The 25,001-nt window shown below is 47.9% G+C and overlaps 1 protein-coding gene across 8 annotated transcripts in view; it reads left to right on the top strand.

Moving 5' to 3' along the window:
• Positions 1–25,001, top strand: part of DAB2IP (DAB2 interacting protein) — a 161,994-nt gene that overhangs the window by 74,864 nt on the left and 62,129 nt on the right. The window contains exon 1 of one of the 8 annotated variants that reach the window (XM_068210939.1): positions 18,338–18,468. The exons of the other annotated variants lie outside the window; for them this stretch is intronic. The gene's annotated coding sequence lies outside the window, so the exon portion shown is untranslated. Of the gene's footprint in view, positions 1–18,337; positions 18,469–25,001 lie in introns of those variants that run through there. 8 annotated transcript variants of the gene reach the window in all.

Genomic DNA, 25,001 nt, shown 5'->3' with positions numbered 1-25,001 from the left:
CTGTTATAAGCTCTCTGAGCCATCTAGGGAAGTGAGTGTAGCTCACATTAATCTCCTCAATCCTTCTTCCTCTAACTAGTTACTCCCAGCTTCATTTACACGGGCATTTGAGCCCTACAGAGCAGGTAATAATTTTGATTCTGTTTAAACATGTTCTAACAGAAGATATAGAACAGGAAAAATCATCAGTTGACTGCAGCACTGGATTCTTTTGTAACTCTCATCTCTTAAGCGTGGCTTATGATCTTTGTATAACACTGCTGCCTCCCAAGCCTGTTGGCAGCTCTGTGATGTGTACTCATAGAGCAATTCCAGTCCTTGAGTGAAGCCTGCAAGAAAAGGGCAAAGAATTATTTGTCTTTTTTTTCATTATCGCGGCCCTCTTGTACCTGCTCTGACACACACTTGAGAGAAGTTTGCCTTGATGCCTTTATTTCTGAAGCTCTCTCTCTGTACAGGGTGTCTCACCCTCGTTAGATAAAGTCACTCATGTTGAAGCTCTCCCTCACTTTATTAATCACAGTCCCAACCTCTCACACAACAGCAGAGCCTCCACACACCCTCAGGTATCACTGATAGCAGGGAGGGAGGAACACAGGGACTCCAGCATGTCCAAGGGGTGGCCAATGAGCCAGGGCCAGCTCCCTGTTATTCCCTGACTTGGGAGCTTTGTTCTCTCTTCTGAATGGCAGAAAAAGTTCCATTGTCTTAAAAAATAACAGTAATCCTGTTTGAGTGGTGTGAAGTTTCCGGTCTCAATTACATCTTGTATCAATGAATTCCACAGACAGACACTGTCTGATACATAATTTAGAGCACTGAGAGTTTTTAATCTTATAAAGTCTGTTATCTTTCATCTTTCTTATCTATTCATTGGCCGTTTTAGAAAAGACAGTAAATAGAAACAGGCAATTCATTCCTGATTCTACCATGCGTTACTTGCTGATAAATGTCCTGTTGTGTCTCCTTGTCTTTTCCAGCTAAAGACACTCCACTTGAATTGTTTTCCATTTTTATCACTTTGAGCCATTCCCTACTCAGTGTGTTTGCTCATGTACAGTATTATGTTCTTGGAAGAAACATCTTTTCTACACCCGTTTTCCTTGAAAGCACTGGCAAGTCTGATCTGGGCATGTGTGAGCAGCAGGGACAGAGGCTGCAGGGCTCCCATGGGGACAGAGGCTCCAGGGCTCCATGCCCTCAGCCCAGGCACATCATGACCTGCTGCCTTTCCTCCAGCATCCCGTTCCATCCCTGAGACTCCTCATCCCTGCTCGTGTCAAAGGAACACATCCTTTTGTTCAAATGAAGGGATCTGGAGTCAGCATTACACAGAGGAATGAGATATAAAATAACAGAGCCAATAATGGTGGGAATCCCCCCACGGAATGGGAGTGCAGCCTCTGGAACAGCAGCTGCAGCAAATACATCCAGGTTATCTGTGGCTACTTTCTGCTGAGAAGGCTTAGGTGTAATGAGAGCTGCTGCATCCCGGGAACCTCAGCAATGAACAGTGACATTTTCCAATAACAACTTACAGAAATGGGGAAAAAACATCCTGTGTGTGAATGTGGCCCTGAAGGACAGCTCAGGGATCTCCTCTCTCTGCCTCACAGCTGGACTCAGGTCACCAAGCTGCTTTCAGGCAACCAGAAGTGACTCTTAATTGCTTCAGTCCTGTCTGAAAGCTCATCAATAATTTCCTGGGCTGGCTGTCCTGGCATTGGTGTTCTGAAACTCACGTTAGATTTGATTATTTTTTCAAATTAACATGCAAAGCATGACTTGACCTAAATAATTCCACCAGTCCAATTGTAAGTCTGAAGGTTTTGGAAATATCAAGTTCTCTTAAACATTTAAGAGAGGGATTTTACAAGTGATAGAACAAGGGGGAATGGCTGGCAGAGCACAGGGTTAGATGGGATACTGGGAGGGAATCCTTCCCTGTGAGGGTGAGGACACCCCAGCACAGGGTGCCCTGGATCCCTGGAAGTGTCCAAGGCCAGGTTGGACAGGGTTTGGAGCAACCTGGGCCAGTGGAAGGTGTCCCTGCCATGGCAGGGATGGCCCTGGATGTGCTTTCAGGTCCCTCCCAACCCAACCCAGTCTGGGATTCTGTGATAATTCCACAGCCCCTGATGTCTCCCAGCCCAGTACCCATTTGTTCCAGAGGAGCCCATGGCATTCTCGGCGCTGCAGTGAGCCCTGGGCTGGAGCAGTGTCAGAGCTCCCAGAACTGCTGTGCTCTGTCACCTGCATCTTGGCACTTGGATTTCTGCCTGTGATGTGGTGAAACCGCCGCCCTGTCACCGAGAAGCTGAGAAAGCATCACTCAGCCCTGAGTGGTTCTGTGGACACTTTTCTTCCTCTGACACATTTTTCTTTCTCTAAATGTCAGTGCATAAAGAGCACAGGATTCAATTGGATTTGTGCTCCTGGTGTTTGGGACATAAAGAACAACACTTGGGTGTCAGTACAATACGTTGGAGGAAGTGACTCCTCCTAACTGTGTTCAGCTCTAAAATTGAGTTAATATAAAGAGATCTTCAAAACCCATTGGATGCCTCTGGAGATAAAATAGTTTGAAACAGTGATTACAGCTGTTCCTGGCATCTGACCATTATTTACAACTATAGGTGAATCTTCAAAATCAGACTCATTTTGCCTGAAAAAGTCAACTGAGAAATCTTTTTTTGTTGAAAATTTACTTGGGTGACTAATGACCCAAAAAAAGTCATCAAATGCAGCAGTTTGTGGTGATGACTGAGGATGGGCTGTTTTGTCCAGGGATTTTATCTACCACTTCCATCAGAAAGTGCACTGGGAAATGCTTTCTCTCAGTGCAGTGTCTCTCTGTGTAGCTGTTTGTTGTGCTGCTCCAGAGGTCACAGATCTCCCACTTTGCTGTGTCAGGGCATCCAATTTATGGAAACCTCATCAGGAACCAGTTTAAAGGTTCCACATGTCCCTGCCATGGCTGGCTTCATTTTGCATTAACTGGAAGTCCTCTGCTGGTAATTTTGGCCAGCAGTGCCCCCTTTTCCCAGAGCTCATCTTTGCACTGCCCTTTTCCGTGCTACAAGAGGTCACATTATTCCATGTCGGTAAATTTGTGGGAAAAGTCTGGCTTTTTCATTTATGGCCATGAGCTGCTGCTGCCGAGCTGGAACAAGCTGGGAATGTCCTCAGTGCTAAACTGTGAGATTGCATAATTATGGCTTACACAACAGCACACACAGGCAAACAAACCAGGGACTGCTATGTGGGATGGACTCGGGAGCCTGCGTTGGACGGCTTTCAGCGCTCGTGTTCCCTGCAGAAGGAGTTCCTGCTCCTTAATTTAGTAACCACATATCTGATTTTCACTTTTCTGGGGAAGGTGGGTGGGTTTGCTCAGAGTTTGGGGAATTTTTGCTTTCCCACTCTCCCTGGTGGCTCGGAAAGGTGGAGCCCACACAGTGCTTTCCATCGTGCCTGTCTCCATAAGGGAGTGGTTTTCCACCACAACAATTGGCAATTACAGTTCTTACTTTAAATAACATGAAAACAAAGTAGGCTGCTCCCACCCTGCACTCTGCAGATGGGCAGGGTTCTGAATCCTGCTGGAATAATCACTGATACTAATTATAGAATTCGGGGAAGATGGCAGGGCTGGACCAGGCTGAGCTGGACCAGGCTGAGCTGGGCTGGGCTGAGCTGGACCAGGCTGAGCTGGGCTGGGCTGGGCTGGGCTGGGCTGAGCTGAGCCTTCAGCATGAACTCCAAAGCAGCAAATCTCACTAATTTCTCCGTTGTGATTTCTGCTCTTTGCTTTGTCTCTGTTTCCCTCCCCTTTGCTGCCCTTGCACTTCCAGCACAGGAATGTGTAGCAGCATCGTAGTAAGTGCTTGAATGGCTGGAAAATCCTTTCATGGCAAAGATGTGATTGTTACTTATTTATTTTATTTTTGGTTAATACGACTGGAATACAAATGGGGCTCTGGTGCCTAAGGGCCTTGCATTCTTCCAGTAATTCCTTATGACATGTGTCAGGTTCTGTTTTATTCAGGTGGGTGGTGTGATATTAAACAAGAAAGCAAGCTTGCATTTCTCTGCAGCTGTATTTATACACACACTCCTGGCACAGAGCTACTTATTAGGAGAATGTCATCTCCACACTGCCTGTACCTGAAACAGTCTGCAAATACCGTGTGGGCTTTAAGAGAAATCATCTTAAATCAATCAGATCTCCCAACACCAGAGTGTCCTTCCTGCCTTACCCTTTGTCCAGGCAAAGATGAGGCTGCCAGAGAAGTTCCTTAAGCAATGCTGCAGCCAAAACAGTCATGTCTGAATGGAATATCGATTTTCTAATTGCTGTGCTGCTGTTAAATGAGTTGTTCTGGGGGAGCAGGGGAAAGCAAACTCAGATGCGTGGCTGGCTGGCTTTGCTTTGGCTCTGCTGAACACACCCAGGGTGTTAATGTGGGAAATTCAGCGAAGGGAGGAAGGTGGAATCCTTTTTTTTGCGTGGCACAGACATCGAGAGGGCAAATGACACTCACCAGTGGGACAGGCTTATTCTCTCACAAAGCACAAAACAGCCCTTTGGCTTCAGACACTCGGGCTGCAGCCAGAGAGAGAACAAATTGCAAAGCAGAGGCATCTTATGCAATAGTCCCCGGGAGGGGGCTGCTGCTCTCCATCAGCCCAGCTCTGCCTGAGCTGCTCGGGCAGCACTGGCTGCTCCTCACACACACACACACACACACACACCACAGGCAGCGGAGCAGGATTTGAGCCTCCCTGGTGCCTGTTTGCTGCTGATGGACGTGGCCAGATGGACAGTGCCTGGTACAGCTATGGATGAGCTGCTGGGACACGTCAGCCCTGTGGCCATGGAATCTCCACAAAACAGAGAAGGGGACACCTGGGGAAAAGAACGTCCCTGGGAAAGGGACATACCTGGGAGAGAAACAAAATGGACCTCTCTGGCTTTTTTTTTTTAAAGCCTCTGGTCAGGCATTTTGGAAATTGAAATGCAGTCCCTGTAGTGAAATCTTTATTGCAAAGAATCTTCCTGAGACAATACAAATAGTTATCAGCCACATCTAACCAATAAAGAATATTTCTTAATATAGTTTCAGAAAATGTAGCATATGTTTATGTGTTCAAACACATCCTCTTAGGAGAAAAATAGCTTCTTTATTTTTCTGAAGATTAAAATGCCAAATCAACTAATTACTTTTCTTTGAGAACCTCTACCACATAAAACACACACTCTCTCAGTGAACTAAATTGATTTATATTCCACCATTAATTCTTTAAAGCCCATAATTTGCAGAACAACAAAGCTGGTTGGAAAATGTGCCCTATTAAGGGACAAACAGCTTTCTGAGTAAGATGGAAACATGTTGGCATGGAAAAGAAACGTGGGTGCAGCTGAGGCTGGGGCAGCCCAGGGGCTGGGCTGGGGCACAGCCAGGGACTCGGGGCTGCCCCGGGAGAGCCTCCCAAGCTGCTGTGCAAAATCCCTGCAAACTGAGGTGGGAATCTGCCTGGCTGAGGTCATGGGGAGAAGAAGGTCCTTGTCCACCCAGCTGGGACAGTCACTGTTCTCCATGTGAACATCTTTTCCCAAGCTTTGGGGTGCTCTCCTGGTGTTCCTGCTGTTCAAGCCCATGTATATAATTTAACTAGGTGCCATGACCTTTCCCTGTGGGAGGGTTTCTATTGGCTTAAGAATATCTGAAATTTCTCCTAATGTCTCCATTGGTCTCGTTTGCATTACCCATGGAAGATTTTATTTTTTATTATTGGGACAGTCTAGGAAACTGGAAATGTAATTACATTTGGGTTCTTCCAGTAAATGCATCAGTGACTGGAATCAAGATCTTGGTAATGAAATTGGATTTTGTCTATTGCTGTTTTGGGGTAGTAATAAGATGACAATAGAATGATTCAGGTACAAACTGCTGTGGTTTGGGTGATGAAAGAGATGTTACATGAGGGGCTTGGATTGAGTGCATGGATTGGAAGTGGAACTGGAGGCTGAGAGGGTCCCCACGTTTGAATGCTTCCCCTGGATTTCAGGTGGGATCACGGGCTGCCTGCAAGGCTCGGGGCACTGCATGTTTTTTGTGGAAACCTTCTGTTTGTTCCCTGAGATGGGAATCTGTCAGACACGGAATAAATGCAGGCAGAGCTGGCAGGGAGGTGTTACAGCACAGGAAACTGAAACACAGTCTTAAACAAATTAAAAAGATGGTAATTAACCAAATGAATTTCATCCTGGAGATAATCAGACGAATATATTTAGAAGGAAAATAATCCCAATTCTCAGAAAACAGTAATTAAAATATACTCATTTTTGGGAATGGTTAACAAGCTAAATTGGAGGCAGCAAAGTAGGCTCGGGCCCTGGTGGCTGCTCCTCGGGACGGCGTCTGACGAGGCCCTGATGTGTGATCTGAACACAGCCCTGACAGCATCGGAGTCAGAGCTTGGCTGAGGAGTTCTGAGATGCTGCAGGAGCGTGGAGCACAGGCACTGCTGATATCTGGGTCGCTGACAGATAACAGAGCATGCATTTCATAACCATGTGTTTCCAAGGTGTCAACAGGGGGGAGGTGGAAGAATTTAAGGTGGATAATTGACAGGTAAACAGGAGATGAGGTGGGGAGATGCAGCACCCAGGCACTGGGAATTCACCTGCCTGCTCCCACGTGTCAGTCAGAGCAGGCTCCTGGAGAAGCAGGGAAAGCTGCCCAGCCCTGACCCTGCCTGGAGGATGTGCTGGAGGAGTCAAGCACCCAACAGGTCTCTTCTGCTTCCCAGTGGCACCAGAGGATCCCAGTGCAGGTCTGAGAGCAGGGAGGTTCATGGGGGAGCAGAGGGAGGATGGCTGGGTGCCTGTTGTGGGGATATCCTGGCCTGGGGACAGGGTTTGTTCTCTGGGGGTCTTGGTGCTTTCCTTTGGGGTCTCTGTGGCAGTTCAGCTGCTGCTTGTCAACACCAGAGATGGGCATTGTGCCCACAAAATTTTGACTTGTTGCAGGACATTGAAAGCTACAGAGTTTGGGGGACTTTTGGCCTTTCTAATAGTTGGATCTCTTGAAGAGGAAGTGGTTGGATAGAGCACAGAACTAGAAAAATAATGCATTAGTTACCCAGAGTAAACTATTTTCAGTATTCCATGAAACACAGTGTCAAAACCTCATTGGGAAGCTTGTCTCTTTTGGGTTCTGGATGGGCAGATGAACCTTCTCTCCTCTACCAAATATGGATAAATACTGTTTTTCTAGGAAACACCCAGCTGATCTGATCACAGTGATTGTGATTTGACATCTGTGTGCACACACAATAATTACATTGATCTAATTTATTACTGAAACTGCCAGTAGGTGAATCGATGGTTGATGAGAAGCAGAGTGTTTGGGTATTCATTTCATTTTCTTATGAAAATGCCTGCAGAGAGGACAGATCATGCTGGGATTGCTGGGAAACACAGCTCTCCAGGATTCTGCAGTTTTTACCTGTCCAGCAAATGGACTGAGGGTGGAGAATGCCCTTGAAATGAGCTCCATCCCTGGACAGGAGCCTGGACATTCCAAAGAGTGTCTGTAGGAAGGCAATTCCTGTCCCCAGTGTCTCAGATGGACTCAGCCCCATGAAATAATCTGTTAAACAAGCTGCTCCTAGGACTATTAATGAACCTGAGAGCCTTAAATTGCATATTAGGGGGTTTCTGTTGGATTAAGCCTTCTGCACATCACAATGCTCTTAACTGGAATTTATCTGCATGCAAGGAAAGGGCTAAAAGCTGAATTAGAAAGAAAATGTCAATAGTAACCACATCAATTAGCATGCAGATTTATAATCTCTAATAGTGGCTGTTCTTTCAAAGAGTTTATCTGGTTTTTTGCCCTCACCTAAACTTTAAATAGTTCATTTTAAATTTATATTTTTGGTCTTGCTCTATCTAAATTTACAGCTCTGCCTAACAGCTCATCTGTTTAGGTGCTTCACTGTAGCCTTGTCTTGTCTGAAACAGAAGAGCCAGAGTTCTTGTCTAAAACAGAATTAGTGATGCAGAGGAACTGACTGTGGGGGTTGAAGATAAAACTGGTGGTGGGAAATTAGTGTGAGAGCTTGGAAAAGTGGCTGGGAATGAGCCCATGGATACCAGTAAGCAGCAAAACCTGTGCTTCCCACTCGATCCGTCCCTCCGAGCCACCCGTCATACTTAAAAGTATCATTTAATGAATAGGAATTCTGTGCTCTTGAAATAAATAAATAGCCCCATTTTCCATCTGTTTCTGCAGCACACTGCCCCTCACAACCTCTTGTTAGAGAAGGACTCTCTCAGGCTGGTGTGTTTTCCTTCCCCAGCTAATTATGCTCGGTTGAAGTGGGGGCTCCGGAATCACAAGTGACTGTCATTTAGGAAGTCGGAGTTGGGAGAGATGCAGAGTTTCATGGAACCCTTTGTGACCTTAGAATGTAGCAGACATTTTTCTTTTTTTTTTTTTTAAGTTTGACTTCTTCAAAAGAAGACCTTGAGCCCTGCTCAGATTGAGCCAACTCTGTCTTGCAGTCATTAAAGATTCAGTAGCACCTTTTAAGTCCATGTTAGGAAATTCAGATTTTTCAATTTAGTCAAGCTGTGTCTCCTTTTCAAGTACTACACTGCTCAGTTTTGAAGGTCTTCCAGGATTTCCAGTGGCTTCTTGCAGAGCAAGAGCCAGAATGTGTTGTTTTAATCTAAAACCTCAGGACCGTGTGTGTTCCATGGCGGAGCTGCTTACAAAGGTAAAAATGTCACGTAGGCTAAGGAGGAGTTCCCCATGTGAGCAGGGTATTTCTGCCGTGCTGCTGGAGTCCTTTCTGAGCCTGGCTCGGTTATTAGCTCTTATTTATTTATTTCTGTGTTTGGGATTGGAATAGAAGCAGAAGTCTCTTCTCTCCAAGGGCTCATAGCTTTTAAATATTGAAGGTTGAACCTCCTCGTTGTGCTGAGCTAAACTGCTGAGCTAAACTGAGTGTACTTTGAAATCTGCTTCAAGGTCTGAACTTTGTTAAGTGGCCCTTTCTCTATTTAGTCTTAAGAGGAGGAAAACTCTAAGCCTCTGAGTGGATTCATAGTCACACTTTAATTAATCATATCTTTACAGCATGCTGCCAGCAATTGTGGAGAGGAAGGAGATGCCTCTAATCCAAATTCACAACAACAACAAAATAAATGCACTGGAAATATCCCTGGCCAATAAGCTGCCTCATTCTCTAAGAAATAATACTTACCAGAGCCCAAACACAGGAAAACTGATGGGAAGCAGATTTCTTCCACCCTCATCCCAGTGAAACAAGGCACGTTAGTGAAGCAGGAGTGCCAGCAAACCTGTCTGTGTGACACTGCAAAGCTGCTGTTCCCCAGAGCTCGGCTCCTCAGACTTTTCCTTTTGGGCCTGCCACTGCTGTCGGCCTCTCAGGGTGCTCCAAAACACTGGAGATAGGTTTTTTCTCCCTCTTTCCAAGTGGTTTCATTTAGTGTTTATTAATGACACCCGGAGGACACGGGACTGCTGGATTGTGTTGTGGAGGCTGCAGCAAACTCCGGGCTCAGGCTGGGTGCTGGGAGGGAACGAGTGCAGGAGCTGCAGAGCCCTGATCCCTCCCAGCTGCCCAGCTCCTGCCTGGGAACAGCCCCTGGTTCTCCTGGTGAGGGACAGTCCCCGGGATGGCACCGGGCAGCTTTGGCACAGCTGCAGGAGGGACAGCTTTGGGGCTTTCGTTCCCCGGGGACCCAGCAATGCTGCAGCCAGGGGCCTTTGAAACTTGGATTTTGGGCCTGCATCTGAGAGATTAATCACACAAAGGTCTTTATGGGCTGCCACAAGCTGTGAGTCACCAAACTGAACATCCAGGTTGTTTGCAGCCTTCAAACATGTTGGTTCAGAGAGATTCCCTCTCAGTACTGTCTTTGGCTCCAGCCACAGCTCAGGGTCACTTGCCCTGTGCAGCTTTTCCAGAACCTCCTCTGATTCACTCCATGCTAATAACATCCCCCACTTTCATAGGATCATTATATAACTTTGACTACTTTGAGTTTTCACTAGTTAAAAGCCAGGACTTTATTTCTTTCCTTACTTCTATTTTCCCCCTTTCTGTGTAATGAAAATGTAGAAAAAAGTCTTGAAATGGTGTCATTGAGTAGGTAGAGACAGAAAAAGCTTCCTGTATTTACAGTTAAAATAGCAAAACCAATATTTTAAGACTCTTTTCACCCAGTTTTGGAGATGAACATGCAAATCTCTGTCATAGTGAAATATGCATAGAGATGTTTTTAAATTTTGGTTACTATTATTATTGTTTCTTTCATCTTTGCTGGGGTGTGGTAACAGCAGTGTCACACTCGAGCCTGCTGCGTGTTTTCTCACTCAGAGAATTATTTTCTTCTGTGAATGGAACATAAGTTCTGCTTAACCCAGAGTCAGCAACACGCTGAAAGACAAAACTGCTGCCATTCCTGGTGGGAACATTTGTGCCACGCAGGGAATGTGAGGCAGTGGACCTGGCAGTGGAGACACATCTGCAGAGCCTTTGGTGCCTGGGGTGCAGGGCCCTTGGGGCAGGGCAGAGGGGCAGCTGCTCCAAAGAATTCCTGGTATCTTTTCAGCGCTCCAGGCCGCAGAATTCTTCCCTCTTGCCACCCAGAAAATGATGTTTGATCTGATCCAGTTGCGCCTATTTGCCTTCTCCTGTGAAGTTCTAGTTTAATGGGTTCAGAAACATCAGTAAATTTTAAATTAATTTCAAGTGCAGTTCAAAAACAGAGCCGTGACTGTCAGGTATGTGGATACGTGAAAGATCCATGTGACCTTTAGAGTATTGCCCTGCCTTTAAATTAACTTTGACTTGCATAAAAGATGTTCTGTATGTTTTATTTTTGGGTTGAGCATGGATTTAATTTTGGGGGTTTTAAATCCTTTAAGCTATTTGCCATTGTCAGTTATGTTTTTTAATCAGTCTCCTTGTCTGAGGATTTCTTCCCATCTGATTTCCAGTGCTGGCAGTGTCAGCTCCCATTAGAAATAGGGAGCCTGGCACGTCTCACATTTCCTTGAACAGCTTTAGCTTAGATTATTGGGGAATGCTGCATCCTGGTGCTGGGAGGGACTGCTGAGAGCAGACCTGATGCTTTTTAAAATGTTCCCTCTCTAGGTTTGTCCAGAGCAGATAAACTCACTGAGTGCAGAGGGAGAGTGTGGCCATGGATGCAGAGAATCTGCCCCTGGGCCCGAGGGCCGGGACAGAGGGGTCACAGTGGGCTCTGTGCCCTGCATGGCCTTGTGTGCCCCCACACCCACAATTCCCATTCTCCTGCCTTCCCAGGGATTTGCCTGTTTGTTTCCTCAGAGCTGCTGGAGCACATTCCCACCATAGGTCAGGGTGTCCTTTATTGAGTTGTGTAAAAGAGTTGGGCAGGTAATAACAAAGATGTGGCCAGGATGCATCACACTGGTGTTACTCAGGCAGTGCTGCTGGAGCTGCACCATTTCCCCCCTTCATTTTCTTCTGTAGTTTTCTCCCAGTCAGTTGTCTTCACTCCCATCCAGATGTAATTTTCTTTATACTTTTACCTGAGGCCAGCAAATGGAAACCTCCCATTCTTCCTAGGGTAAGTGAAACTTCGAAGTCCTTCACCATGGAAACCAAATTGATTCCCAGTGTTTAACTTGCCTCAAAGTCCAGATGCTCTGTTTGCCCCTGATTTTTTGGGAAGGCTGCAGCCTAATGTCTGTCTCCATTGTCGCCAAGGCAGAAGGAGGCTGGCAGCATGGAGAGTGACCAAGCAGCCAGAAACATCGTTGTGAGGGGTGACCAGGGCTGTGTCACAGTCAGCAGTGTGTAGATATAGATATAGACAGATTTATCATCAAGTAATTGATCCTGCTCTGTGCACAGAGCCTCCTCACAGCACACCGAGACAATCACACCTTGCCTACAGGAAGATCACAGCAGGGAACAGCTCCCTGACAGTGCTTTTGGTCATTAGACCTTGGAGTGTCTAAGGTCATTTTAGCCCAGCCAGTGGGTGACACCACAGATAACCAGCCCAATCCATCCTGGGGTCTGTCCCCTGCCAGGGCAGGCTGGCTGCAGCATCCTCTGCTCTGTTCTGAGGACACCACGAGGAGAGGGGCTGGTTGCAGAGGGTTCCAGCCCCTCTGCGTGCCCAGCACGGGGTGCTCCAGCTCGCTGCCTCCTGCCTGCTTAACAAATGATGCTAATTGTCCAGCCAAAGCCCCTGGGAATCGGGATACGCCTGCGCAGGGGAAAACTGCAGCCGCCATCTGTGCCTGCGTCCCCCCTGCTCCAAGGAGCTGTCACTGGAGTCTGCTCTGAATAATTCAGGCTCTGAGCTGCAATTTGTAAGATAAAGGAAAATAGAAAGTGCCTGTGGCTGTGTGCAGTGGCAGTAACTCTTCCTCCCGAGGTTCCATGTCCTGCCAGTGCCTTGAGGAGTGAGGGGCCGGAGCCCCCGAGCCCAGCTCCTGCAGCGCTGTCCCTGTGAACACCTGCACACAAATGCTCCTGCTGGCAGCTCACTCCTGCTCCTGCGCTCGCCCAAGTTCAGGCCTTTCCCCCGTTGCTTCCCTCCCATGGCCCGTGTCATTCCAGTGGTGAACTCCTGCTGGAAACAGCTGCAGGAATGTGAAAATGTGGCAGAATGGAGCTCAACTCATTTTAGCTCCTCTCTGGGAAATTTTTTTACTTCTGTGCTTTCACAAACTTGCATTCAGTGCTGTGTAACCAAACCAGCCTGACACAATTGAGACGGAGGGAAGGAAGATCTGATGACTTCTCTTCACAGTCAGGGCTGAAGGACTGCAAAGCCCAATCTACCCCACCACATCTTTTCCTTTATTTGAATCCATGGATACCTGTCACAATATTTCTCTGAGCAGTATTTCACTTCATTAGGTTGTATTGTTAACTGTGAAGGTCCTGTCAGTTTTATCTATTGTTGCCTGCCAAGTGTTTGAAACAATCAGAAGTAAATTATACAGCTCTTTCCTTAAGCAGCCACATGGCAGTTTATTGAGGGGCACGCAGTGGCACAGGATTTATCAGAGAGAAGTTACAAGGTAAGGAACAGGTTGAGGTTTTGCATCAGCAAAAGGATGGTGGCTCACTGCTTTACACCTGCCCTCCCCAGGGACACCTCCTGCTTGGGGTTTGGCTGCTTCTTGCTGCCCTTTCCCTCCCTCCACCCCGGCCCGGCCCAGAACACGCATCCCTGCGGAATCCTGGAATCACAGAATGCTTTGGGTTGGAAGGAACCTTAAAGCTCACCCAGTCCCAGCCCCTGCCTGGGCAGGGACACCTTCCATGGTCCCAGGTTGCTCCAAGCCCTGTCCAACCTGGCCTGGAACACCTGTGGAGTGGTTTGTCAGTGTTGGTACCTTGCTGTGCTTTGTAGACCCAAGTACTGTGCGGTGGTAGTCTGTTCCTAGGGTAAAGTGATGAGGCAGAAAGAGTCTTCAAGGCTGCTGAGCCATTCCCATCAGGATCAGCAATTTTCTGTGGGGAGACAGAGATTCGTTCCTCATCTCAAGGAGGGCTGTGAGGAAGCTGTTAGCCTTGATTCACTCAAGTGCTTCTCTTCAGGAAGACATTAAGCTGTGCCTAAGTGTTTTGCTAAATAGAGGAGACCTCATTGCAGGAAACTTTAAAGGCACATTTTACAGCTTAAATCTACCTCTGAATGAGCCTTGCTGACAGAAATAAAGGGAATAACAGACTGATGCATGCAGAGTTGTCTCATGATTTTTAAAACATAAGGTCATCATTTACAAACTTGGCTCCTTCACGTTAAGGATTCAAATGCTTCTGTAGGTACATAAATAAGTGGCCTAGTTTTCTGGGATGCTGAATCCATTAAAATCAATGGAAATTTTGCATCTCTGAATAAAATGTCACTTATTTTGCTAGCTAATTTTAGGTACCCAAATACAGAAACTTTGATCTAAAAGAAAAAGATTTTTTAAAAGCTGCTGAATTTTTGCCATGCTTCTGAAACACCAAACTCCTGTGTTGATGTTCCAATTCCTCCTTGAGGCCTGGCCTTTGGGGGAATGCAAAGGAAATCTGGACTGAGTCCTGCATGAAGAATTCACCTGGAATCACCTCGGTGTAGAAGGAGGAAGGTCCTCACCTGTGGAGTGTGCAGTGCACCCCATCCACTCTGTTCAGAGCCTGGGCCCAGGGCACAGGGAGAGGATCCAGCAACACAGCAAGTCCAAGCCTGCTGTAACAATCTCCCCATGGGATCAGGAATTCTTGTAAAGGCATTTTTGGTGTCATCACATTGGTCAGGCCAGATAGGATCTCGGTGCATTATCCCTGCAAAGAAGTTGCCAGGTCATGACTTGTTTTCCTGTTGGATTTGACCAGTGCTGGCAAGGTCAGTGTGGTCACAGTGAAACGAAGTGAGAGATCTGTCACATGCTTTGGGCTTGAGTTTTATAGCACTGAATATAAAAAAAGAGAGGTGAGAGTGTCCTTTTGTCCTGTGAGGGCACTGATTTTCATTGCCTGCTACTGTTGCACAGGAGCTGCAGAACATTAAGTCTGAAATTCTGCATCGAGGACTTTCCTCCTAATGAATTCCATCTCCTGAAAGTGAGAGCTTCTCTCTTTAGCATGTGTGCCTCACACTTGATCCACAGCTTTTGTGCTGCTGCCCTGATGGTGTCACAGATATCCCTTCTTCTGTCTCTCCAGCTTCCCAGCTCGAGCAGCATCACATTCAGCTTGCTTTACCCCTTCCCTTTCCAGCCTCAGCGTATTTTCCACAGTGTGTATCCTATCCTGAGCTCCTCAGTAGCATTCAGTCTTCTCCTGTATCTTCTTCCTTCCCTGACTCTGGGTTTCATGTCATCTTTGTGCCTTTTTGTCTGACAATATCTGTATTTGGAAACCAGAGCCTGTCCCTCCCACTCACAGCACTCTCCATTTGCCAAGCCCCTGATCCTGGTCCGGATCCTCCCTGAAGCTGTGGCTGCCCCGGCCTTAAAGTGTCCAAGGCCAGGTTGGACAGGGCTTGGAGCAACCTGGGAGAGTGGGAGGTGTGCCTTCCACCCCAAACCATTCTGTGATTCCCAGTTCTGTGAAAAACCATTCCTCCCTCTGGACCTGATCTCCACATCCACTGACCTGAGCAGTTGTGTTCCTTTCCACATCACCTGATTCCCACTTAGATCCACTCGTGTCTTCTCCTGCTCACAAAACCCCCTCTGTGAAGAGTGAAGGCCATGAACTCCGTGTCACAGTGTACCCCCTGCTCCTCTGATGTCAGCAGGAAAACTTTGCAGCTAATTCATAATTTACTATGTACTTCCAAATTAAGAAAGAACCTGGAATGGCTTACGTACACAAAATATTCAAAGGCCAGAGGGACCATGCAAAAAGAAAAAAAGTATTCATTTCAGTACATTTATTTTCCAAGAGAACAAAAAAAAACTTCTTTTTTTTAAACTGGGTCAACACTACATCTGCAGCACTCAGTCGTTTTCCATACGACATGATCACCCACTCTGTTTATCTTTAGGCAATATGCTCTTGCAAACTGCCAATTAATTGCATATTTGGTGCCTGCTCTCTCCCAGCATCCTGGGTAAACACGGCAAGGCAATCACGGGGAGCTGCTCTTGGCTGCCAGGGGAAGGAAATCTGTCATTGTCTCAGCCTTGTTATCTGCAACTAAGGCAGACTTTTAGCAGCGTTCTGCTTGTAAACACCCTCTTTAGACACCTTCTGATTTCCAGAGATGGCTCGTCAGCCACTCTGCCGTGCTACCTGCAGCTTCTTAAATCATTGCTTTCCAAAACGTTCGATGCAGATTGTCCTTGGTAAAAGGGCCACCGACAACAGTCAAACGTGCTGAGAGAGTCCTTGAAATGAAGAGATAAAGCTGAATCCAAATAAATGTAAGAAAAGGGGAGAAGGGGATGTCAAGATTCTTCTGTGCTGTGCTCTGAGGGTTCTTCCTGGGGCTTTTATCGGGGTTGCTGTTTGGGAGGTCTGGGGGACAGGTCTGGTTGTGATGTGGTCTTTTCAGAAAGGTCCGGCCTGTTGGTGTTGGCTCAGGTCCTTCTCCTCCACTCTAACTTGGAAGTATCTCCTCCTTTGTGCAAGAGTTGTGCTAACCTATATCCAGAGAAAATTACAAACCCTAGGAAATCCACTCCATGACATGCAGCATTTTCTGGCAGGCTGTATTTTTCCTTTCTGAATAGTGGGAGGTGTCCCTGACCATGGCAGGAGGGATGAACTTGGGTGATCTTTAAGGTCCCTTCCAACCCAAACCATTCTGACTCTTAATTTCTGTCCCTACTGAAATCCCTGGAGAGATGATCCTTCCTTGGGTTGGGATGGTCACCAGTAGGTCTTCACTCTTTCTTTATTTCTATCACACTCTAAAACTGAGTGACATCAAAAGAGGCTGACTCTACAGTGGCTGCAAAAGAACTGGGACAAAATCTTCTCCTGGGGCAATCCTCATGAGGATTTAAACTGCCATCTTGACATTGAGTTGTTGGAAATTAACTGTTGCTTCCAGGCAAGGAATGATGAATGATCTGAAATGAAGAGATAAGCCTGCATGTGGATACATTCTCTCAGGCTCTCATGGACCTTCAGTGTAACAAGCAGTTGGAATAATTCCTAAAACAGGGAATATTTGATAGTAGGTCAATTCCTATTTTGATATGCTCATGTACATGGAGAATAAATGAAAATAATTACACTTCAAACCAGTGTAATTAGAAGAAAAACAAGCTCCTTGTGTCTTAGAACAATACACACACACATATTTGGGAGTTGTAGGGGGTTGTGGGAAATGAAACAAAATATTCCAAGTTTTTTTCTTTTATTTCTGTCATATACCAGAACTTTCTCATTGACAGGGTGAAGTAAAATCTGTTGGATTGAGCCTGTTTACCAGGTCACTGTGGATTATTGTAATATTGGACTACAGTGGAGATGAGATCCATATGTTGCTGTCAGGGACTAGAGTTTATTATCACACTGGGGATGGCTAATAATAAAAGTTTAGATTTCAGGCAGATTTGAGGAGAATGTGCTTTAATTCCCATCTGTCTGGTTTGTGGACAAACTCCCGTGTGCCTGGACTTCTTTATAATTTAAAATGTAACTTGTAAATACCAATAGAAGAAGGCTGCGAGCTAAGCTGACAGCAGTTTGAGTTTTAAAGATTAACTGTCTTCAGGAAGTAATAAAGATCAGAGCTGCCCGATCCTGGTGCAGTTGCCTATGGAAAGATGTTGACACTGCACTGACAGGCTGAGGGAGCAGTGCCGTGCCAGGGAGGGTCGGGAATGTGCACTCTGACACAACCAGCATCCCTCCTCCATCCCTGCTCCCATCCCTCCTCCATCCCTGCTCCCATCCCTCCTCCATCCCTGCTCCCATCCCTCCTCCATCCCTTCTCCATCCCTCCTCCATCCCTGCTCCCATCCTTCCTCCATCCCTGCTCCCATCCCTCCTCCATCCCTGCTCCCATCCCTCCTCCATCCCTGCTCCCATCCCTCCTCCATCCCTTCTCCATCCCTCCTCCATCCCTGCTCCCATCCTTCCTCCATCCCTGCTCCCATCCTTCCTCCATCCCTGCTCCCATCCCTTCTCCATCCCTGCTCCCATCCCTCCTCCATCCCTGCTCCCATCCTTCCTCCATCCCTGCTCCCATCCCTTCTCCATCCCTCCTCCAATCCATGCTCCCAGCCCTGCCCAATCTTTGGCAGTGGCATCAGCCCAAGTGCCCCCAGCAGGGATGGTGGATACGGAATGTTTTGGAAGTGATGGGAGATAGTTACTGCATAAATAAAGAGGCAATCTTAAAATTAATCAGAGGTGCAGACAGAGCAACCCGTGCTCCAGCTCTCCCTTCTTACCTCTATGCTTGTTGTTCTGCGCCAATTATGTATGAGGCAGAAAAGTGCTGGATGAAGTTTAGTTAGGAATGAGCTGCTTTGTCATGTAAAGCCCGAGCGCAGTCTGCAAGCCTGGCTCGCCACCGGGACCGGTGAGAGCTCCTCGGCAGCAGGGACGGGGCTGGGAGCAGATGCCTCTCCTCCAAAACACTGAGCCTCGAGGAAGGGTTTGAATTACAAAGGAAGGGAAGGGGCTGAGCTTCCCAGCCCCCTCCTCCCCTCACAAAGGGCAGTAGTCAGTTTACTTTCATAACCCCACTATCAGCTGCAGAGGAAGTCTCGCAGTCCGGGAGTCTGCGAGCGGTTCCAGAGCAGCTGGATCCAAACCGGGCAGAGGCGGCCGAGGGAGGGAGCCGGGGCATGGCCTCGCCCTGCTCCCGGAGCAGCTGACTTTCCCGGGGACCTCGGCATTGCTTTTCTGCCCTGATCTTATTCTTCTGTCCTGATCTTATTTCCCTGTCCCGTGGAGGCTTGGGTAAGTGCCTGGTAGTTTTCCACTTACCTTTCTCTTCGGTGGTTCACCAGGATCTGCCAAAGTGCAATGGCACTGCAATGACAAAGTGTTCCCTGCACCTTTGGGAGCTTGCTCTGGAAGTGGATGATCCAGCTTGGAAAAGCTGGACCTTTACAATCGTTTGAATTGATATACTGCATTTTCAAAAGGGACGGGGAGCAGATATGGAGCAAACAGCCTTTCCAGCACGTTGTTTCAGCTGGTGGGGACTGCTGGAGCTACGGCAGCTTGCAGTGTGCCGGATTTCCCAAGGTTGGAGTGCTGGGGCAGAGCTCTGCCGAGGTCTGTCGGGCAGTTCGGTGGTGCAGATGTTTGTGCTGTTTCCTGTGGAATCAGCCCGTGGGGGTCGGGGCAGCTGCGCCTGGAGCCAGCCTCTGTGTTCCATCACCGGCGTCCGGCGCTCGCGGGGAGAGAGGAGGATGCAGGAATCGAACGGTGACATGGTTTGCTGGGAAGGTGTTTGCCCTGGGCCCTGATGCTCTGCAGAAGGGATCCGCTGGATCGGGAGCACGGATACCAGGCAAGCAATTCCCTCACATCCATGGGGAGCGGAGCAGAGCGGAGGGGCCAGGCAGAATTCACAGATTTTCCAAAGCCGTTCTAAAAGATCTGTGTGATTGTAAAGAAAGGAGTGGCCGTGCCTGGGGGTCGGGGTGTCTGCAGGCAGTCCCGGGGGCTGTGGGTGGCTGGATACGTGGGAGGAGCAGACGGAGAACTTGAAAGGGAGATGGACTAAAATTTACGTAATGTGTGAAACCGAATGTCCCTTCCTGCTGTCCCTGCTGTCAACCTGAGAAAACTAACCCTGAAACGATTTTTAAAGCTGTCTTTGTTAGTCATCCTTTATGCAATTTGTTTCTTTATCATGTTTCATTTTGAGTACAAGGAGACAGGCTGGTTCCACTCCCCTCTCCACTCCTCCTCTATTGTTAGTCTCTCCCAGCTTCCCGTACGATTGTCCAGCTCTGCTCTTTGCAGACCCCAGAGGAAAAGGATATGGTTGAAAAGAAAGAATTTCAAATTAAAATCTGGCAAGTGCTTGTGTCCTCATTAGGCTTCAGACACGTTTCTTCCCTCCCATCTCCTTTTTCCCAAAAGTTGCAAGGTGGCCAGTATCACTTGCAGTACCATAAACAGCAGTGGAATCCTTCCTAACCCTCATAGCCATGCACTGGCCAATAAATGCAGCAAATAATAATCCCAGCAAAGCTTAAAAACAAAGCATATTTATAATAATATGAGCAGCCTGGTCTGATGACAGGTTCCCTGCCTGTGCCAAGGGTTTGGAACAACATGAACTTTCAGGTCCCTTCCAACCCAGACTGTTCTGGGATTCTGTGATGCCTACACTAGGAACACCTAAATATAATGCAAGCAGGGAATGCTTGCTTTAAGCCTCATTCAGATTTGTGAGCTGGTCACAGCTGGTGAGTTGTCCCAGCAGTGACACTGAGCATCTACCCTAGGCAGGACCAGGGATCACAGCTCAGAGCATGGGTGTAAGGAAAGGAGTGTGCAGGGAGGGAGGAAAGGTCATGGCCCCATCTCTATTGGTCCTCATTAAGCTGTAGCTTGATGAGCAAGTGGTAATTAATGGTTGTGTTAGTGCTCAGAGGTAAGCTGATAGGACTCTCCTTGCTTCCTCTTGATTCCCAGCCATGACTTCAGTTCTTTTGAGCAGCACTGATGAAGCAGGGTTGGGTCTGGGTGATCTTTGGAGAGGCCCAGCCAGCAGCACGTGTGACCTTGCGGGTTGTTTGCACCTCCTGGCACCATCCTCCTTCCCACTGCACAGCAATTAGCGGGAATTGTCCCTGGGCAGGAGTGGAGCTCAGGAGAAAAGAGCTGCTGTGGGGCTTGAGAAGATAACAGAGCCTCTGGTGAGGCTGAGCCGCCTCCTGTGGCCCTGTTAGTGCCAATATTGGCACAGGGAGGTGCGAGCGGAGCGGGTGGAACAGCAGAGCTGGAGACAAAGGGGAGCCCCAGTTCCTCAGGAGACCTCTGTTCCCTCCAGTGACCCCTGTGCATGGAGCTCCAGCTCCCTGAGCCACAGCCCCGTGGCTGGTGCTGTCCCAGGCACTCGCCAGGCTGTCCCGGAGTGCACTGGGGAAGTTGGGGAGATTGTGAGTGGGATGAGAAAGCACTCAGTAATTCCCTGAGTTCCCTTCTGCTCAAAGTGACAGAAATAACACATTTCTTATGTAAAAGGCTCCCTCAGCTCCACTGGGTATTGTACAGAAACACCCCCCTGCTTTGCTTCTCCTTGACTTGCACTGTTTCAGAGACCTGCAATTTGATGTCAGATTTAATAAGATGCAATTGTCACTTGTGTTGAGAGGAGACATTCACAGAACTTGGAGTTGTATCACCTGGGATACCAACATGTAAAGGCACTGCTCTGTTCAGTTGCAATTTTAGGTGCTGGAGACCCAGATTTTAAGACTTGTTAAGACCCAGACTTCAATACTTCTAAAGACTTGTCCAGTAGATATTGATGGCTGAAAACTTTTTTTCCAGTAGTCTCCCTTCCCCCAGCACTGGTTCCTTCTTCCACCTCTTCACCATATAGGAAATTTCTCTCTTTTTTTAACAGGCACAATTTTTCTTCATGTCATCCCCTCCACTGTGGTAACACCAGCAGCCAGGAATGGGGGTGGGAGAATGGCCCCAGTTCCACTGGGCCTGACTGGGACCTTGCTGGTGGCACTGGAGATTTTCTGTGTTGTGCTGGGGCTGTGGCACTGAGAGGTGACAGCCTCTGCCCTGCTGCCGTGCGAGGATCTCACACTCCATGTCCCAGAAAGAGCAGGATGCAAATTGAGCTGCTGCCATGGATTTACAGCAAAGACAATAAAAACAAGAATTAGACTGATGAAATGATTAAAAGGCTTTACAAAAGCCTCTAAGCAGTTTGTCATATCCTGCAAGGTGATTGCCCAGGACACCTGCAGCACAAGCCAGCCCTTTCCAGCATGCCCCCTCGGCCAGGACATCAATAAAAATGAAGATTTATGAGCTCTGTCATGGGCAGCAAGCAAAGCATTGGGCAACAAATTAATCGCTGATTGCAGAGCAGTGCTGACTGGGAGCTTTCTGCTCTCTCTTGCCATCACTGCAAGGTTGTTCGTTAAAAAATTAGTTTGATAAAGAGACCCTTGACTCCCAGTGTGTTCCTCTGTCACCTGCTCACCAGACATGAGGCACTGTGAGCCCAAAAGGTGCTTTTCACTGTTCAAGTGTTCCAGCTTTTAGTCATCAGAATGTGACAGCACTCACAGTTCTATGTGCTTGTCTGTTCCTGCCTATCCAGTAATTTTGGGACTGCAGAATTCCAGTTTGGGCTGGGAGGAGCTGTGTGCTGCTGGTCTACTGGAAGCACTTGGGTGCCAGAGCTGTGTGTTCCTGCTGAGCTGCTTCCCTTTCCTACCACAGAGGTTCTGCTCATTGTTCTCTAATTTCAGCAGGCAGGAAAAAGCCCACTTCTGAGTTCTGTTGCCTGCCCTGTCCCCACAGCTGGTGCCACCATTGTCCCCAGGTTCCTACCCGGACCAACTTCCTTTGTTCTCCGCCGGGCAGCTCTGCGAGGTGATTGTTTCCACAGTAATTTTATTTCTCCCTGCCTGAGACCAGACCATCATTTCCCTGTGACTCATGTCACCTGTTGATGGCCTTTTCCTGTCCCTCACACAGAGGCAGTGCAGGGTGGGATGGAGCTGGAGCTCCTCAGGTCAAGGAATGCTCCCACCTTCCAGCAGCCCAGGTGAGCTGTTGGTGACAGCCACGTGCTCCTCAGGCAGTGAGGGACACACGTCAGGGGTTGGGGGGAGGGAGCTCTGTGGGGATGGTGTTGTGTGGGGATGTTGTGCCCTTGTTGTGCCAGACTTGTACCAGCTGATCCCATCCAGCCTGATTTGCCCACGGCTGGTTTAGCCCGGGAGCCTCAGGCTGCTGGGAGCAGATGCTGAGCAGACCCGTCACATTTCAAGGCATTGCCTCGGAGGAGCTCCACAGGACGAGCTGCCAGCAGCTCTGGTGGAGCTGCAGGCTCAGTTTGGTTCATCAGTCTTGGCTCTTACTTTTTTCTTCCCTTTTTCTTTCCTTTTTTAAGCATGCTCTTACATCAGAGCCAGGCTCTGTTGCCCATCTTCGGTGCTGGAGGGTGCCATCTCCTCTGCTCTTGCTCGTGCTAATGGCAGTTGTCAGGCTCTGGACAGGGAACAGGGCATTCTCCAGCTCAGATGGAGAAATTTCATCACCTAGGTTTCAAGAAAAATAAACTGTGGCTGGACTTAAAACCTTGCGGTGAGGACTAATGGAGAGAGGCTTTTATGAGCATTGAGAATATTTGTAGCTAAGCAACCAACATCAGCAAGAAGAATAAATCCAAAGTTTCAGGGCTCTGCCTGCCTGCCTTCAAGGGTCAGGAACTGTATTCTCCCTCTGTTAGCAAGATTGCCTTCCTGCTGGAGGCAGGACTCCGTGTTAGATGGAGCTTGTTCTGGGATACTGAGCTGGGAACAGGAGTGAAAGGACAGAGAAGAATCTTGCCAAAGGCCACACAGCCAGCCAGGCCTCCCAGCAGCTTACAGGAAAAGGCTCTTGGAACAGTAACACCTAACACATATAGATAATATTTTCTCATTTCTTGTATAAGTCCTTCTAGCATCAAAGAGTGACCCTTTATCAGGAAGTGTAGTCAGAGGATAAGAAGTAATTGGCTCAAAGTGAAAGCAGAAACACAGCAGAAATTTCTCCCTGTGAGGGTGGGCAGGCCCTGGCACAGGGTGCCCAGAGCAGCTGTGGCTGCCCCTGGATCCCTGGAAGTGTCCAAGGCCAGGCTGAAGCACCCTGGGACAGTGGAAGGTGTCCTTGCCCTTGGCAGGGGGTGGAATGGCTTGAGCTTTAATGGCCCTTCCCAGCCAGACCATTCTGGATTGTCTGATTCTAGGCTCTCTAGCAGGCAGCAGCTCCAGACCATATTCCATTCCACAGATGCAGAGCTGAGTGACTGGATGACTGCAGCAGGTTTTGTTTGAAACAGTGAATCTCTGTGGCTTTGTTCACTTTCTATATTTGCACAGTTCCTGTTGCTCAGGGCACCCATCCCATTGCTACAATTGCAGCACGGATCCAAGGCCTATTAGATAATTGAACTTTATTTTCTACAAAGATATTATGCAGTGTTCTTCACTGGGTTGCAGAAGAAAACCTAGAAGCAAGACATTTTACTTTAAAATATATTTTATTTATAAAAAGAAAATTTCCCAGAAATGCCAATGGGAATGGCAACAAATCAAATCCCAGGAACAATTTCTCAATGGAACTTTAAAAAAAAAATACCATCTTATAACCTCAGGGTATTTTCCATCTCTGCTTCCTCCTCCTGCTTTGTCAGGAGATGGTTGGAAAAGATGCTCCAGCCCCTACCCTGTCCTGGCAGCCTCATGGATCACCAGGAGCCCTGCGAGTGCCTTCTGGGCCATGGGAGGATCCCCTAAAAGTGCTTTGGAACCAAATCTTGGATCCCTGAGCCCCCTCTGCACAGCTACACCACACCATCCATCCAGGCCTTAAATAGAATTATTCCCTGATCATGGACCCCAGAGACCTCTTTGCTCACATAGACACTAAAGTTGGTGTTAATTATAAACCTGTGTATTAAGGCCAGATCCCCCGTATTCCTATGGAACTGTACTCCTAAAGCAGGTGCATTGTTTTGATGAGAGGAGTGAGGTGTAACACAGGATAACTCCTGTGGTGTTGGAGTCCAAGCCCTGTCCCAGTACCACTCACAGGCCATGCTGGAGTGCTCTCCTCAGCAGGACTGTCCACACAATTTACCACTGTGTGGCATTCCTCCACTTTTCTGCCTAGAAATCTTCCTGCAGCATCGAGCATTTCAGCGGAGTTTAAAAATGGGTATTAATTTGTCTGTGCTGGCAGTTGATCTCTGTTCAGGGCATCCTGTTACCGACCATGACAGGCACGAGAGTTTTCGGAGGCGCGCGGCGTTTTCCGTTTTCCCTCCCGACGCAGCTGCGGCCTGGCTGCTGGCTGAGTTACTCAGCTGTGAAAAGCACTCGGGGATCTGAAAGCAGGGGGTGTTTCTGTCCATTAGCACCAGTGCCCGCAGCAGCCCAGCTGGGTGGGGAGTCCATGCAGTGCCAGTCCCACAGCTGGGCTCCGAGAGGCGCCTCAAGCCGGCAGGTCCACAGTGAATGGCTCTTGGGGATTTTGGGGATAGCAGGAGGCCAGCACGACACTGAAGGGTTATTAGTGATAGCATTCAGTCAGGAAGGGCTTTATTTTTTGTATTAGGGAAACTGTCACTTTTGGAAGTGTTGCAGACACATTTTGGAAGCAGCACCAACTGTTTTAAAAGTTAAAAAATGCATTGGCAGGTGTGAGGGAGATGTTCTGGAAAGAGAAGATACAGCCTGGCTTAAGAGAAACCCGATGTATTCAGAGAGATCCAAGCTTTTCCGTTTGATCGT

Source organism: Anomalospiza imberbis, chromosome 21 (assembly GCF_031753505.1).
Source record: "Anomalospiza imberbis isolate Cuckoo-Finch-1a 21T00152 chromosome 21, ASM3175350v1, whole genome shotgun sequence".
NCBI classification, from domain to species: domain Eukaryota; kingdom Metazoa; phylum Chordata; class Aves; order Passeriformes; family Viduidae; genus Anomalospiza; species Anomalospiza imberbis.
Note: the sequence above shows the minus strand (reverse complement) of the source record. Positions and strands in the feature narration are given on the sequence as shown.